Below are 15,635 nucleotides of genomic sequence, written 5' to 3'. Positions count from 1 at the left end.
CTAGATCATTTCTCTAACCTCTCTGGAATACAACTGAACTATGATAAGTGTACCCTTATAAAGTTGGATGGTTTTCAGAGATTGGTGAGAGGGGTTGAGGGTAGCTGAAGGGTGGGACTAAAATTAAAAATATAAAAATATGACTAATGTAAAATATACTGTGTCCCTAATATGTTTATAGTATGTATAAGCTAGAAGTAGAAGTCTAAGTATTGATGTCCATTAATTGAATCCAATTAGGGGAGGGGTGGTAGGGTTAAGGGAAAATAATACAATGGAATGTTTGTAAAAAAAGATGTATGGGGGATTGGAAATGATGCAGACAGTTACATTGAAAGGACACACAATCCATCTGCAGTATTAAAGCTGATCTACCCCTAAAAATAACAAAATGGATGGTCATGAAGGAGAGGAGACTATTAAAGGAGAATTCTGAAGAATGTGGACCACTATACCAGACCTGCCTGTGGGTCACATAGACCTGGGAGAGTTTGTCATTAAATGTATAACAAAGGATGTCAAGGAATCTGCATTTACTGTAGGAGCCAGACTGGGAAACCTGCATGTTTGGTTACTTAGGTGTGTCTCTTTTTTTAACTGTATGACGGGTGTGATCTTTATAGCATTCCAATTCTTCATACCTTGCCGTATGGCTCCATAGCTCAGTGGTTAGAGCACGGGTCTTGTAAACCAGGGGTTGTGAGTTCAATTCTCACTGGGGCCTTGATTTTGACTCTACCCTCTGTGACATTCATCTGAAACTTTGCAAAGGGTGGGAGTTACCATTTGCCGATTCTGTCCTGGGCTGCCCATCATGATTTAAAAAGTGCTGAAACTAGAGACAGGAGTAGCAGAGGTCATGTAATCCAGTGATGCATGTTGAAAGAATAACAACATTAACTTGAACTTTTCCTTAACTCAGTAAAAACGTTTCAATTGTTGCGTGTTGCGTATATTTTATTATTCAGTATAGTAAATAATGGCTACTTCTGAGAAAGTATTAAAACTTCTGAAGGGCAGTATTCTGAATGCCTGACTGACGTGCCCAAAGTAAACTGCCTGTTACTCAGGACCAGAAGCTAGGAAATGCATATAATTGGTAGAATTTGATGGAAAACACTTTGAAGTTTCTAAACTGTTAAAATAATGTCTGTGAGTATAACAGAATTGATATGGCAGGCGAAAACCCAAGGAAAATCCATCCAGAAATAGTTGTATTTTTTGGCGCTAAGAGGCCTTTCCAATGCAAGTCTATGGGTCTGTATATAAAAATTCCTCCGAGATTGCAGTACCTATGGATTCCACTAGATGTCAACAGTCTTTATACAGGGTTTCAGGCTTGTTTGTTGAAATACAAACAAGTAATAGTAGTTTTTCCCAAGGAAGCTCAACAGGAAAAGTAAACTTTTGGCGCGCATGAATGAGGGTGCGCTCTTCGTTATTTTCCTTTCCTATTGAACACCGTTCTTTCTGTCTGGAGTATTATCCTTTATTTACATCTTAGGGTACCTGATGGTTGAATAGAACATTGTTTGACTTGTATGAACAAAGTTTACCGGTAGCTTTTTGGATTCCTTTGTATGCATGTTGAAGGAGTGGATTACTGAAATCAATGGCTCCAACTAAACTAACTTTTTTGGATATAAAGAAGGAATTTATCAAACAAAACGAACATTCATTGTGTAGCTGGGTTCCTTGGGATTGCAAACAGAGGAAGATCTTCAAAGGTAAGTGATTTATTTAATCGCTATTTGCAATTCTGTGAAGCCTGTGCTGGTTGAAAAAATATTTTGATGTGGGGCGCTGTCCTCAGATAATCACATGGTATGCTTCCGCCGTAAAGCCTTTTTGAAATCTGGCAACGCATTTAGATTAACAAGAAGTTAAACTTTTAAATGATGTGAGACACTTCTATCTTCATGAATGTTTAATATTATGACTTTGTCAATTTGAATTTGGCGCTCTCCAATTTCACCGGATGTTGTCGGAAGAGGGTATTACTGTCAAGAGGAGTGAAACAAGGTTGTCCACTGTCGACATATCTATTCATCATGGCCATCAAATTGTTAGCTATTAAAATCAGAACCAACAATAAAATCAAGGGGATAGAAATCCGGGGCTTAAAAACAAAGGTGTCATTGTACGCTGAGGACTTATGCTTTCTTTTAAAACCACCATTTGGATCACTGCAGAGACTCATCGACAATCTAGATCATTTCTCTAACCTCTCTGGAATACAACTGAACTATGATAAGTGTACCCTTATAAAGTTGGATGGTTTTCAGAGATTGGTGAGAGGGGTTGAGGGTAGCTGAAGGGTGGGACTAAAATTAAAAATATAAAAATATGACTAACGTAAAATATACTGTGTCCCTAATATGTTTATAGTATGTATAAGCTAGAAGTAGAAGTCTAAGTATTGATGTCCATTAATTGAATCCAATTAGGGGAGGGGTGGTAGGGTTAAGGGAAAATAATACAATGGAATGTTTGTAAAAAAAATGTATGGGGGATTGGAAATGATGCAGACAGTTACATTGAAAGGACACACAATCCATCTGCAGTATTAAAGCTTATCTACCCTAAAAATAACAAAATGGATGGTCATGAAGGAGAGGAGACTATTAAAGGAGAATTCTGAAGAATGTGGACCACTATACCAGACCTGCCTGTGGGTCACATAGACCTGGGAGAGTTTGTCATTAATTGTATAACAAAGGATGTCAAGGAATCTGCATTTACTGTAGGAGCCAGACTGGGAAACCTGCATGTTTGGTTACTTAGGTGTGTCTCTTTTTTTAACTGTATGACGGGTGTGATCTTTATAGCATTCCAATTCTTCATACCTTGCCGTATGGCTCCATAGCTCAGTGGTTAGAGCACTGGTTTTGTAAACCAGGGGTCGTGAGTTCAATTCTCACTGGGGCCTTGATTTTGACTCTACCCTCTGTGACATTCATCTGAAACTTTGCAAAGGGTGGGAGTTACCATTTGCCGATTCTGTCCTGGGCTGCCCATCATGATTTAAAAAGTGCTGAAACTAGAGACAGGAGTAGCAGAGGTCATGTAATCCAGTGATGCATGTTGAAAGAATAACAACATTAACTTGAACTTTTCCTTATATTAACTCAGTAAAAACGTTTCAATTGTTGCGTGTTGCATATATTTTTTTGTTCAGTATAGTAAATAATGGCTACTTCTGAGAAAGTATTAAAACTTCTGAAAGGCAGTATTCTGAATGCCTGACTGACATGCCCAAAGTAAACTGCCTGTTACTCAGTACCAGAAGCTAGGAAATGCATATAATTGGTAGAATTTGATGGAAAACACTTTGAAGTTTCTAAACTGTTAAAATAATGTCTGTGAGTATAACAGAATTGATATGGCAGGCGAAAACCCAAGGAAAATCCATCCAGAAATAGTTGTATTTTTTGGCGCTAAGAGGCCTTTCCAATGCAAGTCTATGGGTCTGTATATAAAAATTCCTCCCAGATTGCAGTACCTATGGATTCCACTAGATGTCAACAGTCTTTATACAGGGTTTCAGGCTTGTTTGTTGAAATACGAACAAGTAATAGTAGTTTTTCCCAAGGAAGCTCAACAGGAAAAGTAGGCTTTTGGCGCGCATGAATGAGGGTGCGCTCTTCGTTATTTTCCTTTCCTATTGAACACCGTTCTTTCTGTCTGGAGTATTATCCTTTATTTACATCTTACCTGAGGGTTGAATAGAACATCAACCTGAGGGTTGAATAGAACATTGTTTGACTTGTATGAACAAAGTTTACCGGTAGCTTTTTGGATTCCTTTGTATGCATGTTGAAGGAGTGGATTACTGAAATCAATGGCTCCAACTAAACTAACTTTTTTGGATATAAAGAAGGAATTTATCAAACAAAACGAACATTCATTGTGTAGCTGGGATCCTTGGGATTGCAAACAGGTAAGTGATTTATTTAATCACCATTTTCAATTCTGTGAAGCCTGTGCTGGTTGAAAAAATATTTTGATGTGGGGCGCTGTCCTCAGATAATCACATGGTATGCTTCCGCCGTAAAGCCTTTTTGAAATCTGGCAACGCATTTGGATTAACAAGAAGTTAAGCTTTTAAATGATATGAGACACTTCTATCTTCATGAATGTTTAATATTATGACTTTGTCAATTGAATTTGGCGCTCTCCATTTTCATCGGATGTTGTCGGAAGAGGGTATTACTGTCAAGAGGAGTGAAACAAGGTTGTCCACTGTCGACATATCTATTCATCATGGCCATCAAAATGTTAGCTATTAAAATCAGAACCAACAATAAAATCAAGGGGATAGAAATCCGGGGCTTAAAAACAAAGGTGTCATTGTACCCTGAGGACTTATGCTTTCTTTTAAAACCACCATTTGGATCGCTGCAGAGACTCATAGACAATCTAGATCATTTCTCTAACCTCTCTGGAATACAACTGAACTATGATAAGTGTACCCTTATAAAGTTGGATGGTTTTCAGAGATTGGTGAGAGGGGTTGAGGGTAGCTGAAGGGTGGGACTAAAATTAAAAATATAAAAATATGACTAATGTAAAATATACTGTGTCCCTAATATGTTTATAGTATGTATAAGCTAGAAGTAGAAGTCTAAGTATTGATGTCCATTAATTGAATCCAATTAGGGGAGGGGTGGTAGGGTTAAGGGAAAATAATACAATGGAATGTTTGTAAAAAAAATGTATGGGGGATTGGAAATGATGCAGACAGTTACATTGAAAGGACACACAATCCATCTGCAGTATTAAAGCTGATCTACCCCTAAAAATAACAAAATGGATGGTCATGAAGGAGAGGAGACTATTAAAGGAGAATTCTGAAGAATGTGGACCACTATACCAGACCTGCCTGTGGGTCACATAGACCTGGGAGAGTTTGTCATTAATTGTATAACAAAGGATGTCAAGGAATCTGCATTTACTGTAGGAGCCAGACTGGGAAACCTGCATGTTTGGTTACTTAGGTGTGTCTCTTTTTTTAACTGTATGACGGGTGTGATCTTTATAGCATTCCAATTCTTCATACCTTGCCGTATGGCTCCATAGCTCAGTGGTTAGAGCACTGGTCTTGTAAACCAGGGGTCGTGAGTTCAATTCTCACTGGGGCCTTGATTTTGACTCTACCCTCTGTGACATTCATCTGAAACTTTGCAAAGGGTGGGAGTTACCATTTGACCGATTCTGTCCTGGGCTGCCCATCATGATTTAAAAAGTGCTGAAACTAGAGACAGGAGTAGCAGAGGTCATGTAATCCAGTGATGCATGTTGAAAGAATAACAACATTAACTTGAACTTTTCCTTATATTAACTCAGTAAAAACGTTTCAATTGTTGCGTGTTGCGTATATTTTATTATTCAGTATAGTAAATAATGGCTACTTCTGAGAAAGTATTAAAACTTCTGAAGGGCAGTATTCTGAATGCCTGACTGACGTGCCCAAAGTAAACTGCCTGTTACTCAGGACCAGAAGCTAGGAAATGCATATAATTGGTAGAATTTGATGGAAAACACTTTGAAGTTTCTAAACTGTTAAAATAATGTCTGTGAGTATAACAGAATTGATATGGCAGGCGAAAACCCAAGGAAAATCCATCCAGAAATAGTTGTATTTTTTGGCGCTAAGAGGCCTTTCCAATGCAAGTCTATGGGTCTGTATATAAAAATTCCTCCCAGATTGCAGTACCTATGGATTCCACTAGATGTCAACAGTCTTTATACAGGGTTTCAGGCTTGTTTGTTGAAATACGAACAAGTAATAGTAGTTTTTCCCAAGGAAGCTCAACAGGAAAAGTAGGCTTTTGGCGCGCATGAATGAGGGTGCGCTCTTCGTTATTTTCCTTTCCTATTGAACACCGTTCTTTCTGTCTGGAGTATTATCCTTTATTTACATCTTAGGGTACCTGATGGTTGAATAGAACATTGTTTGACTTGTATGAACAAAGTTTACCGGTAGCTTTTTGGATTCCTTTGTATGCATGTTGAAGGAGTGGATTACTGAAATCAATGGCTCCAACTAAACTAACTTTTTTGGATATAAAGAAGGAATTTATCAAACAAAACGAACATTCTTTGTGTAGCTGGGTTCCTTGGGATTGCAAACAGAGGAAGATCTTCAAAGGTAAGTGATTTATTTAATCGCTATTTGCAATTCTGTGAAGCCTGTGCTGGTTGAAAAAATATTTTGATGTGGGGCGCTGTCCTCAGATAATCACATGGTATGCTTCCGCCGTAAAGCCTTTTTGAAATCTGGCAACGCATTTAGATTAACAAGAAGTTAAACTTTTAAATGATATGAGACACTTCTATCTTCATGAATGTTTAATATTATGACTTTGTCAATTGAATTTGGCGCTCTCCAATTTCATCGGATGTTGTCGGAAGAGGGTATTACTGTCAAGAGGAGTGAAACAAGGTTGTCCACTGTCGACATATCTATTCATCATGGCCATCAAAATGTTAGCTATTAAAATCAGAACCAACAATAAAATCAAGGGGATAGAAATCCGGGGCTTAAAAACAAAGGTGTCATTGTACGCTGAGGACTTATGCTTTATTTTAAAACCACCATTTGGATCACTGCAGAGACTCATAGACAATCTAGATCATTTCTCTAACCTCTCTGGAATACAACTGAACTATGATAAGTGTACCCTTATAAAGTTGGATGGTTTTCAGAGATTGGTGAGAGGGGTTGAGGGTAGCTGAAGGGTGGGACTAAAATTAAAAATATAAAAATATGACTAATGTAAAATATACTGTGTCCCTAATATGTTTATAGTATGTATAAGCTAGAAGTAGAAGTCTAAGTATTGATGTCCATTAATTGAATCCAATTAGGGGAGGGGTGGTAGGGTTAAGGGAAAATAATACAATGGAATGTTTGTAAAAAAAAATGTATGGGGGATTGGAAATGATGCAGACAGTTACATTGAAAGGACACACAATCCATCTGCAGTATTAAAGCTGATCTACCCCTAAAAATAACAAAATGGATGGTCATGAAGGAGAGGAGACTATTAAAGGAGAATTCTGAAGAATGTGGACCACTATACCAGACCTGCCTGTGGGTCACATAGACCTGGGAGAGTTTGTCATTAATTGTATAACAAAGGATGTCAAGGAATCTGCATTTACTGTAGGAGCCAGACTGGGAAACCTGCATGTTTGGTTACTTAGGTGTGTCTCTTTTTTTAACTGTATGACGGGTGTGATCTTTATAGCATTCCAATTCTTCATACCTTGCCGTATGGCTCCATAGCTCAGTGGTTAGAGCACTGGTCTTGTAAACCAGGGGTCGTGAGTTCAATTCTCACTGGGGCCTTGATTTTGACTCTACCCTCTGTGACATTCATCTGAAACTTTGCAAAGGGTGGGAGTTACCATTTGACCGATTCTGTCCTGGGCTGCCCATCATGATTTAAAAAGTGCTGAAACTAGAGACAGGAGTAGCAGAGGTCATGTAATCCAGTGATGCATGTTGAAAGAATAACAACATTAACTTGAACTTTTCCTTATATTAACTCAGTAAAAACGTTTCAATTGTTGCGTGTTGCGTATATTTTATTATTCAGTATAGTAAATAATGGCTACTTCTGAGAAAGTATTAAAACTTCTGAAGGGCAGTATTCTGAATGCCTGACTGACGTGCCCAAAGTAAACTGCCTGTTACTCAGGACCAGAAGCTAGGAAATGCATATAATTGGTAGAATTTGATGGAAAACACTTTGAAGTTTCTAAACTGTTAAAATAATGTCTGTGAGTATAACAGAATTGATATGGCAGGCGAAAACCCAAGGAAAATCCATCCAGAAATAGTTGTATTTTTTGGCGCTAAGAGGCCTTTCCAATGCAAGTCTATGGGTCTGTATATAAAAATTCCTCCCAGATTGCAGTACCTATGGATTCCACTAGATGTCAACAGTCTTTATACAGGGTTTCAGGCTTGTTTGTTGAAATACGAACAAGTAATAGTAGTTTTTCCCAAGGAAGCTCAACAGGAAAAGTAGGCTTTTGGCGCGCATGAATGAGGGTGCGCTCTTCGTTATTTTCCTTTCCTATTGAACACCGTTCTTTCTGTCTGGAGTATTATCCTTTATTTACATCTTAGGGTACCTGATGGTTGAATAGAACATTGTTTGACTTGTATGAACAAAGTTTACCGGTAGCTTTTTGGATTCCTTTGTATGCATGTTGAAGGAGTGGATTACTGAAATCAATGGCTCCAACTAAACTAACTTTTTTGGATATAAAGAAGGAATTTATCAAACAAAACGAACATTCTTTGTGTAGCTGGGTTCCTTGGGATTGCAAACAGAGGAAGATCTTCAAAGGTAAGTGATTTATTTAATCGCTATTTGCAATTCTGTGAAGCCTGTGCTGGTTGAAAAAATATTTTGATGTGGGGCGCTGTCCTCAGATAATCACATGGTATGCTTCCGCCGTAAAGCCTTTTTGAAATCTGGCAACGCATTTAGATTAACAAGAAGTTAAACTTTTAAATGATATGAGACACTTCTATCTTCATGAATGTTTAATATTATGACTTTGTCAATTGAATTTGGCGCTCTCCAATTTCATCGGATGTTGTCGGAAGAGGGTATTACTGTCAAGAGGAGTGAAACAAGGTTGTCCACTGTCGACATATCTATTCATCATGGCCATCAAAATGTTAGCTATTAAAATCAGAACCAACAATAAAATCAAGGGGATAGAAATCCGGGGCTTAAAAACAAAGGTGTCATTGTACGCTGAGGACTTATGCTTTCTTTTAAAACCACCATTTGGATCACTGCAGAGACTCATAGACAATCTAGATCATTTCTCTAACCTCTCTGGAATACAACTGAACTATGATAAGTGTACCCTTATAAAGTTGGATGGTTTTCAGAGATTGGTGAGAGGGGTTGAGGGTAGCTGAAGGGTGGGACTAAAATTAAAAATATAAAAATATGACTAATGTAAAATATACTGTGTCCCTAATATGTTTATAGTATGTATAAGCTAGAAGTAGAAGTCTAAGTATTGATGTCCATTAATTGAATCCAATTAGGGGAGGGGTGGTAGGGTTAAGGGAAAATAATACAATGGAATGTTTGTAAAAAAAATGTATGGGGGATTGGAAATGATGCAGACAGTTACATTGAAAGGACACACAATCCATCTGCAGTATTAAAGCTGATCTACCCCTAAAAATAACAAAATGGATGGTCATGAAGGAGAGGAGACTATTAAAGGAGAATTCTGAAGAATGTGGACCACTATACCAGACCTGCCTGTGGGTCACATAGACCTGGGAGAGTTTGTCATTAATTGTATAACAAAGGATGTCAAGGAATCTGCATTTACTGTAGGAGCCAGACTGGGAAACCTGCATGTTTGGTTACTTAGGTGTGTCTCTTTTTTAAACTGTATGACGGGTGTGATCTTTATAGCATTCCAATTCTTCATACCTTGCCGTATGGCTCCATAGCTCAGTGGTTAGAGCACTGGTCTTGTAAACCAGGGGTCGTGAGTTCAATTCTCACTGGGGCCTTGATTTTGACTCTACCCTCTGTGACATTCATCTGAAACTTTGCAAAGGGTGGGAGTTACCATTTGCCGATTCTGTCCTGGGCTGCCCATCATGATTTAAAAAGTGCTGAAACTAGAGACAGGAGTAGCAGAGGTCATGTAATCCAGTGATGCATGTTGAAAGAATAACAACATTAACTTGAACTTTTCCTTATATTAACTCAGTAAAAACGTTTCAATTGTTGCGTGTTGCATATATTTTTTTGTTCAGTATAGTAAATAATGGCTACTTCTGAGAAAGTATTAAAACTTCTGAAGGGCATTATTCTGAATGCCTGACTGACGTGCCCAAAGTAAACTGCCTGTTACTCAGGACCAGAAGCTAGGAAATGCATATAATTGGTAGAATTTGATGGAAAACACTTTGAAGTTTCTAAACTGTTAAAATAATGTCTGTGAGTATAACAGAATTGATATGGCAGGCGAAAACCCAAGGAAAATCCATCCAGAAATAGTTGTATTTTTTGGCGCTAAGAGGCCTTTCCAATGCAAGTCTATGGGTCTGTATATAAAAATTCCTCCCAGATTGCAGTACCTATGGATTCCACTAGATGTCAACAGTCTTTATACAGGGTTTCAGGCTTGTTTGTTGAAATACGAACAAGTAATAGTAGTTTTTCCCAAGGAAGCTCAACAGGAAAAGTAGGCTTTTGGCGCGCATGAATGAGGGTGCGCTCTTCGTTATTTTCCTTTCCTATTGAACACCGTTCTTTCTGTCTGGAGTATTATCCTTTATTTACATCTTAGGGTACCTGATGGTTGAATAGAACATTGTTTGACTTGTATGAACAAAGTTTACCGGTAGCTTTTTGGATTCCTTTGTATGCATGTTGAAGGAGTGGATTACTGAAATCAATGGCTCCAACTAAACTAACTTTTTTGGATATAAAGAAGGAATTTATCAAACAAAACGAACATTCTTTGTGTAGCTGGGTTCCTTGGGATTGCAAACAGAGGAAGATCTTCAAAGGTAAGTGATTTATTTAATCGCTATTTGCAATTCTGTGAAGCCTGTGCTGGTTGAAAAAATATTTTGATGTGGGGCGCTGTCCTCAGATAATCACATGGTATGCTTCCGCCGTAAAGCCTTTTTGAAATCTGGCAAAGCATTTAGATTAACAAGAAGTTAAACTTTTAAATGATATGAGACACTTCTAACTTCATGAATGTTTAATATTATGACTTTGTCAATTGAATTTGGCGCTCTCCAATTTCATCGGATGTTGTCGGAAGAGGGTATTACTGTCAAGAGGAGTGAAACAAGGTTGTCCACTGTCGACATATCTATTCATCATGGCCATCAAAATGTTAGCTATTAAAATCAGAACCAACAATAAAATCAAGGGGATAGAAATCCGGGGCTTAAAAACAAAGGTGTCATTGTACGCTGAGGACTTATGCTTTCTTTTAAAACCACCATTTGGATCACTGCAGAGACTCATAGACAATCTAGATCATTTCTCTAACCTCTCTGGAATACAACTGAACTATGATAAGTGTACCCTTATAAAGATGGATGGTTTTCAGAGATTGGTGAGAGGGGTTGAGGGTAGCTGAAGGGTGGGACTAAAATTAAAAATATAAAAATATGACTAATGTAAAATATACTGTGTCCCTAATATGTTTATAGTATGTATAAGCTAGAAGTAGAAGTCTAAGTATTGATGTCCATTAATTGAATCCAATTAGGGGAGGGGTGGTAGGGTTAAGGGAAAATAATACAATGGAATGTTTGTAAAAAAAATGTATGGGGGATTGGAAATGATGCAGACAGTTACATTGAAAGGACACACAATCCATCTGCAGTATTAAAGCTGATCTACCCCTAAAAATAACAAAATGGATGGTCATGAAGGAGAGGAGACTATTAAAGGAGAATTCTGAAGAATGTGGACCACTATACCAGACCTGCCTGTGGGTCACATAGACCTGGGAGAGTTTGTCATTAATTGTATAACAAAGGATGTCAAGGAATCTGCATTTACTGTAGGAGCCAGACTGGGAAACCTGCATGTTTGGTTACTTAGGTGTGTCTCTTTTTTTAACTGTATGACGGGTGTGATCTTTATAGCATTCCAATTCTTCATACCTTGCCGTATGGCTCCATAGCTCAGTGGTTAGAGCACTGGTCTTGTAAACCAGGGGTCGTGAGTTCAATTCTCACTGGGGCCTTGATTTTGACTCTACCCTCTGTGACATTCATCTGAAACTTTGCAAAGGGTGGGAGTTACCATTTGCCGATTCTGTCCTGGGCTGCCCATCATGATTTAAAAAGTGCTGAAACTAGAGACAGGAGTAGCAGAGGTCATGTAATCCAGTGATGCATGTTGAAAGAATAACAACATTAACTTGAACTTTTCCTTATATTAACTCAGTAAAAACATTTCAATTGTTGCGTGTTGCATATATTTTTTTGTTCAGTATAGTAAATAATGGCTACTTCTGAGAAAGTATTAAAACTTCTGAAAGGCAGTATTCTGAATGCCTGACTGACGTGCCCAAAGTAAACTGCCTGTTACTCAGGACCAGAAGCTAGGAAATGCATATAATTGGTAGAATTTGATGGAAAACACTTTGAAGTTTCTAAACTGTTAAAATAATGTCTGTGAGTATAACAGAATTGATATGGCAGGCGAAAACCCAAGGAAAATCCATCCAGAAATAGTTGTATTTTTTGCCGCTAAGAGGCCTTTCCAATGCAAGTCTATGGGTCTGTATATAAAAATTCCTCCCAGATTGCAGTACCTATGAATGTAAAATATACTGTGTCCCTAATATGTTTATAGTATGTATAAGCTAGAAGTAGAAGTCTAAGTATTGATGTCCATTAATTGAATCCAATTAGGGGAGGGGTGGTAGGGTTAAGGGAAAATAATACAATGGAATGTTTGTAAAAAAAATGTATGGGGGATTGGAAATGATGCAGACAGTTACATTGAAAGGACACACAATCCATCTGCAGTATTAAAGCTGATCTACCCCTAAAAATAACAAAATGGATGGTCATGAAGGAGAGGAGACTATTAAAGGAGAATTCTGAAGAATGTGGACCACTATACCAGACCTGCCTGTGGGTCACATAGACCTGGGAGAGTTTGTCATTAAATGTATAACAAAGGATGTCAAGGAATCTGCATTTACTGTAGGAGCCAGACTGGGAAACCTGCATGTTTGGTTACTTAGGTGTGTCTCTTTTTTTAACTGTATGATGGGAGTGATCTTTATAGCATTCCAATTCTTCATACCTTCCCGTATGGCTCCATAGCTCAGTGGTTAGAGCACTGGTCTTGTAAACCAGGGGTCGTGAGTTCAATTCTCACTGGGGCCTTGATTTTGACTCTACCCTCTGTGACATTCATCTGAAACTTTGCAAAGGGTGGGAGTTACCATTTGCCGATTCTGTCCTGGGCTGCCCATCATGATTTAAAAAGTGCTGAAACTAGAGACCTAGCAGAGGTCATGTAATCCATGTTGAAAGAATAACAACATTAACTTGAACTTTTCCTTATATTAACTGTAACTCAGTAAAAACGTTTCAATTGTTGCGTGTTGCGTATATTTTTTTGTTCAGTATAGTAAATAATGGCTACTTCTGAGAAAGTATTAAAACTTCTGAAGGGCAGTATTCTGAATTTCTGCCTGACTGACGTGCCCAAAGTAAACTGCCTGTTACTCAGGACCAGAAGCTAGGAAATGCATATAATTGGTAGAATTTGATGGAAAACACTTTGAAGTTTCTAAACTGTTAAAATAATGTCTGTGAGTATAACAGAATTGATATGGCAGGCGAAAACCCAAGGAAAATCCATCCAGAAATAGTTGTATTTTTTGGCGCTAAGAGGCCTTTCCAATGCAAGTCTATGGGTCTGTATATAAAAATTCCTCCCAGATTGCAGTACCTATGGATTCCACTAGATGTCAACAGTCTTTATACAGGGTTTCAGGCTTGTTTGTTGAAATACGAACAAGTAATAGTAGTTTTTCCCAAGGAAGCTCAACAGGAAAAGTAGGCTTTTGGCGCGCATGAATGAGGGTGCGCTCTTCGTTATTTTCCTTTCCTATTGAACACCGTTCTTTCTGTCTGGAGTATTATCCTTTATTTACATCTTAGGGTACCTGAGGGTTGAATAGAACATTGTTTGACTTGTATGAACAAAGTTTACCGGTAGCTTTTTGGATTCCTTTGTATGCATGTTGAAGGAGTGGATTACTGAAATCAATGGCTCCAACTAAACTAACTTTATTGGATATAAAGAAGGAATTTATCAAACAAAACGAACATTCATTGTGTAGCTGGGATCCTTGGGATTGCAAACAGGTAAGTGATTTATTTAATCACCATTTTCAATTCTGTGAAGCCTGTGCTGGTTGAAAAAATATTTTGATGTGGGGCGCTGTCCTCAGATAATCACATGGTATGCTTCCGCCGTAAAGCCTTTTTGAAATCTGGCAACGCATTTGGATTAACAAGAAGTTAAGCTTTTAAATGATATGAGACACTTCTATCTTCATGAATGTTTAATATTATGACTTTGTCAATTGAATTTGGCGCTCTCCAATTTCATCGGATGTTGTCGGAAGAGGGTATTACTGTCAAGAGGAGTGAAACAAGGTTGTCCACTGTCGACATATCTATTCATCATGGCCATCAAAATGTTAGCTATTAAAATCAGAACGAACAATAAAATCAAGGGGATAGAAATCCGGGGCTTAAAAACAAAGGTGAGGACTTATGCTTTCTTTTGAAACCACCATTTGGATCGCTGCAGAGACTCATAGACAATCTAGATCATTTCTCTAACCTCTCTGGAATACAACTGAACTATGATAAGTGTACCCTTATAAAGTTGGATGGTTTTCAGAGATTGGTGAGAGGGGTTGAGGGTAGCTGAAGGGTGGGACTAAAATTAAAAATATAAAAATATGACTAATGTAAAATATACTGTGTCCCTAATATGTTTATAGTATGTATAAGCTAGAAGTAGAAGTCTAAGTATTGATGTCCATTAATTGAATCCAATTAGGGGAGGGGTGGTAGGGTTAAGGGAAAATAATACAATGGAATGTTTGTAAAAAAAATGTATGGGGGATTGGAAATGATGCAGACAGTTACATTGAAAGGACACACAATCCATCTGCAGTATTAAAGCTGATCTACCCCTAAAAATAACAAAATGGATGGTCATGAAGGAGAGGAGACTATTAAAGGAGAATTCTGAAGAATGTGGACCACTATACCAGACCTGCCTGTGGGTCACATAGACCTGGGAGAGTTTGTCATTAAATGTATAACAAAGGATGTCAAGGAATCTGCATTTACTGTAGGAGCCAGACTGGGAAACCTGCATGTTTGGTTACTTAGGTGTGTCTCTTTTTTTAACTGTATGACGGGTGTGATCTTTATAGCATTCCAATTCTTCATACCTTGCCGTATGGCTCCATAGCTCAGTGGTTAGAGCACTGGTCTTGTAAACCAGGGGTCGTGAGTTCAATTCTCACTGGGGCCTTGATTTTGACTCTACCCTCTGTGACATTCATCTGAAACTTTGCAAAGGGTGGGAGTTACCATTTGCCGATTCTGTCCTGGGCTGCCCATCATGATTTAAAAAGTGCTGAAACTAGAGACAGGAGTAGCAGAGGTCATGTAATCCAGTGATGCATGTTGAAAGAATAACAACATTAACTTGAACTTTTCCTTATATTAACTCAGTAAAAACGTTTCAATTGTTGCGTGTTGCATATATTTTTTTGTTCAGTATAGTAAATAATGGCTACTTCTGAGAAAGTATTAAAACTTCTGAAGGGCAGTATTCTGAATGCCTGACTGACGTGCCCAAAGTAAACTGCCTGTTACTCAGGACCAGAAGCTAGGAAATGCATATAATTGGTAGAATTTGATGGAAAACACTTTGAAGTTTCTAAACTGTTAAAATAATGTCTGTGAGTATAACAGAATTGATATGGCAGGCGAAAACCCAAGGAAAATCCATCCAGAAATAGTTGTATTTTTTGGCGCTAAGAGGCCTTTCCAA

General features: G+C 38.0%; 8 non-coding genes across 8 annotated transcripts; all 8 read left to right on the top strand.

Moving 5' to 3' along the window:
* The first annotated feature begins 651 nt into the window (after positions 1 to 651).
* On the top strand, positions 652 to 724 carry trnat-ugu (transfer RNA threonine (anticodon UGU)). Its single transcript has one exon. It is a non-coding gene; the product is annotated as a tRNA-Thr (tRNA).
* Positions 725 to 2,856: 2,132 nt separating this feature from the next.
* On the top strand, positions 2,857 to 2,929 carry trnat-ugu (transfer RNA threonine (anticodon UGU)). The gene has a single exon. It is a non-coding gene; the product is annotated as a tRNA-Thr (tRNA).
* A 2,140-nt stretch (positions 2,930 to 5,069) lies between these two features.
* On the top strand, positions 5,070 to 5,142 carry trnat-ugu (transfer RNA threonine (anticodon UGU)). Its single transcript has one exon. It is a non-coding gene; the product is annotated as a tRNA-Thr (tRNA).
* Positions 5,143 to 7,281: 2,139 nt separating this feature from the next.
* Positions 7,282 to 7,354, top strand: trnat-ugu (transfer RNA threonine (anticodon UGU)). Its single transcript has one exon. It is a non-coding gene; the product is annotated as a tRNA-Thr (tRNA).
* Positions 7,355 to 9,492: 2,138 nt separating this feature from the next.
* On the top strand, positions 9,493 to 9,565 carry trnat-ugu (transfer RNA threonine (anticodon UGU)). The gene has a single exon. It is a non-coding gene; the product is annotated as a tRNA-Thr (tRNA).
* Positions 9,566 to 11,702: 2,137 nt separating this feature from the next.
* On the top strand, positions 11,703 to 11,775 carry trnat-ugu (transfer RNA threonine (anticodon UGU)). Its single transcript has one exon. It is a non-coding gene; the product is annotated as a tRNA-Thr (tRNA).
* A 1,083-nt stretch (positions 11,776 to 12,858) lies between these two features.
* trnat-ugu (transfer RNA threonine (anticodon UGU)) lies at positions 12,859 to 12,931 on the top strand. The gene has a single exon. It is a non-coding gene; the product is annotated as a tRNA-Thr (tRNA).
* A 2,106-nt stretch (positions 12,932 to 15,037) lies between these two features.
* Positions 15,038 to 15,110, top strand: trnat-ugu (transfer RNA threonine (anticodon UGU)). Its single transcript has one exon. It is a non-coding gene; the product is annotated as a tRNA-Thr (tRNA).
* The last annotated feature ends 525 nt before the right edge of the window (positions 15,111 to 15,635 follow it).

This window comes from Oncorhynchus mykiss, chromosome 2 (genome assembly GCF_057628025.1).
Source record: "Oncorhynchus mykiss isolate SJ-2025 chromosome 2, ASM5762802v1, whole genome shotgun sequence".
Classification (NCBI taxonomy): domain Eukaryota; kingdom Metazoa; phylum Chordata; class Actinopteri; order Salmoniformes; family Salmonidae; genus Oncorhynchus; species Oncorhynchus mykiss.
Note: the sequence above shows the minus strand (reverse complement) of the source record. Positions and strands in the feature narration are given on the sequence as shown.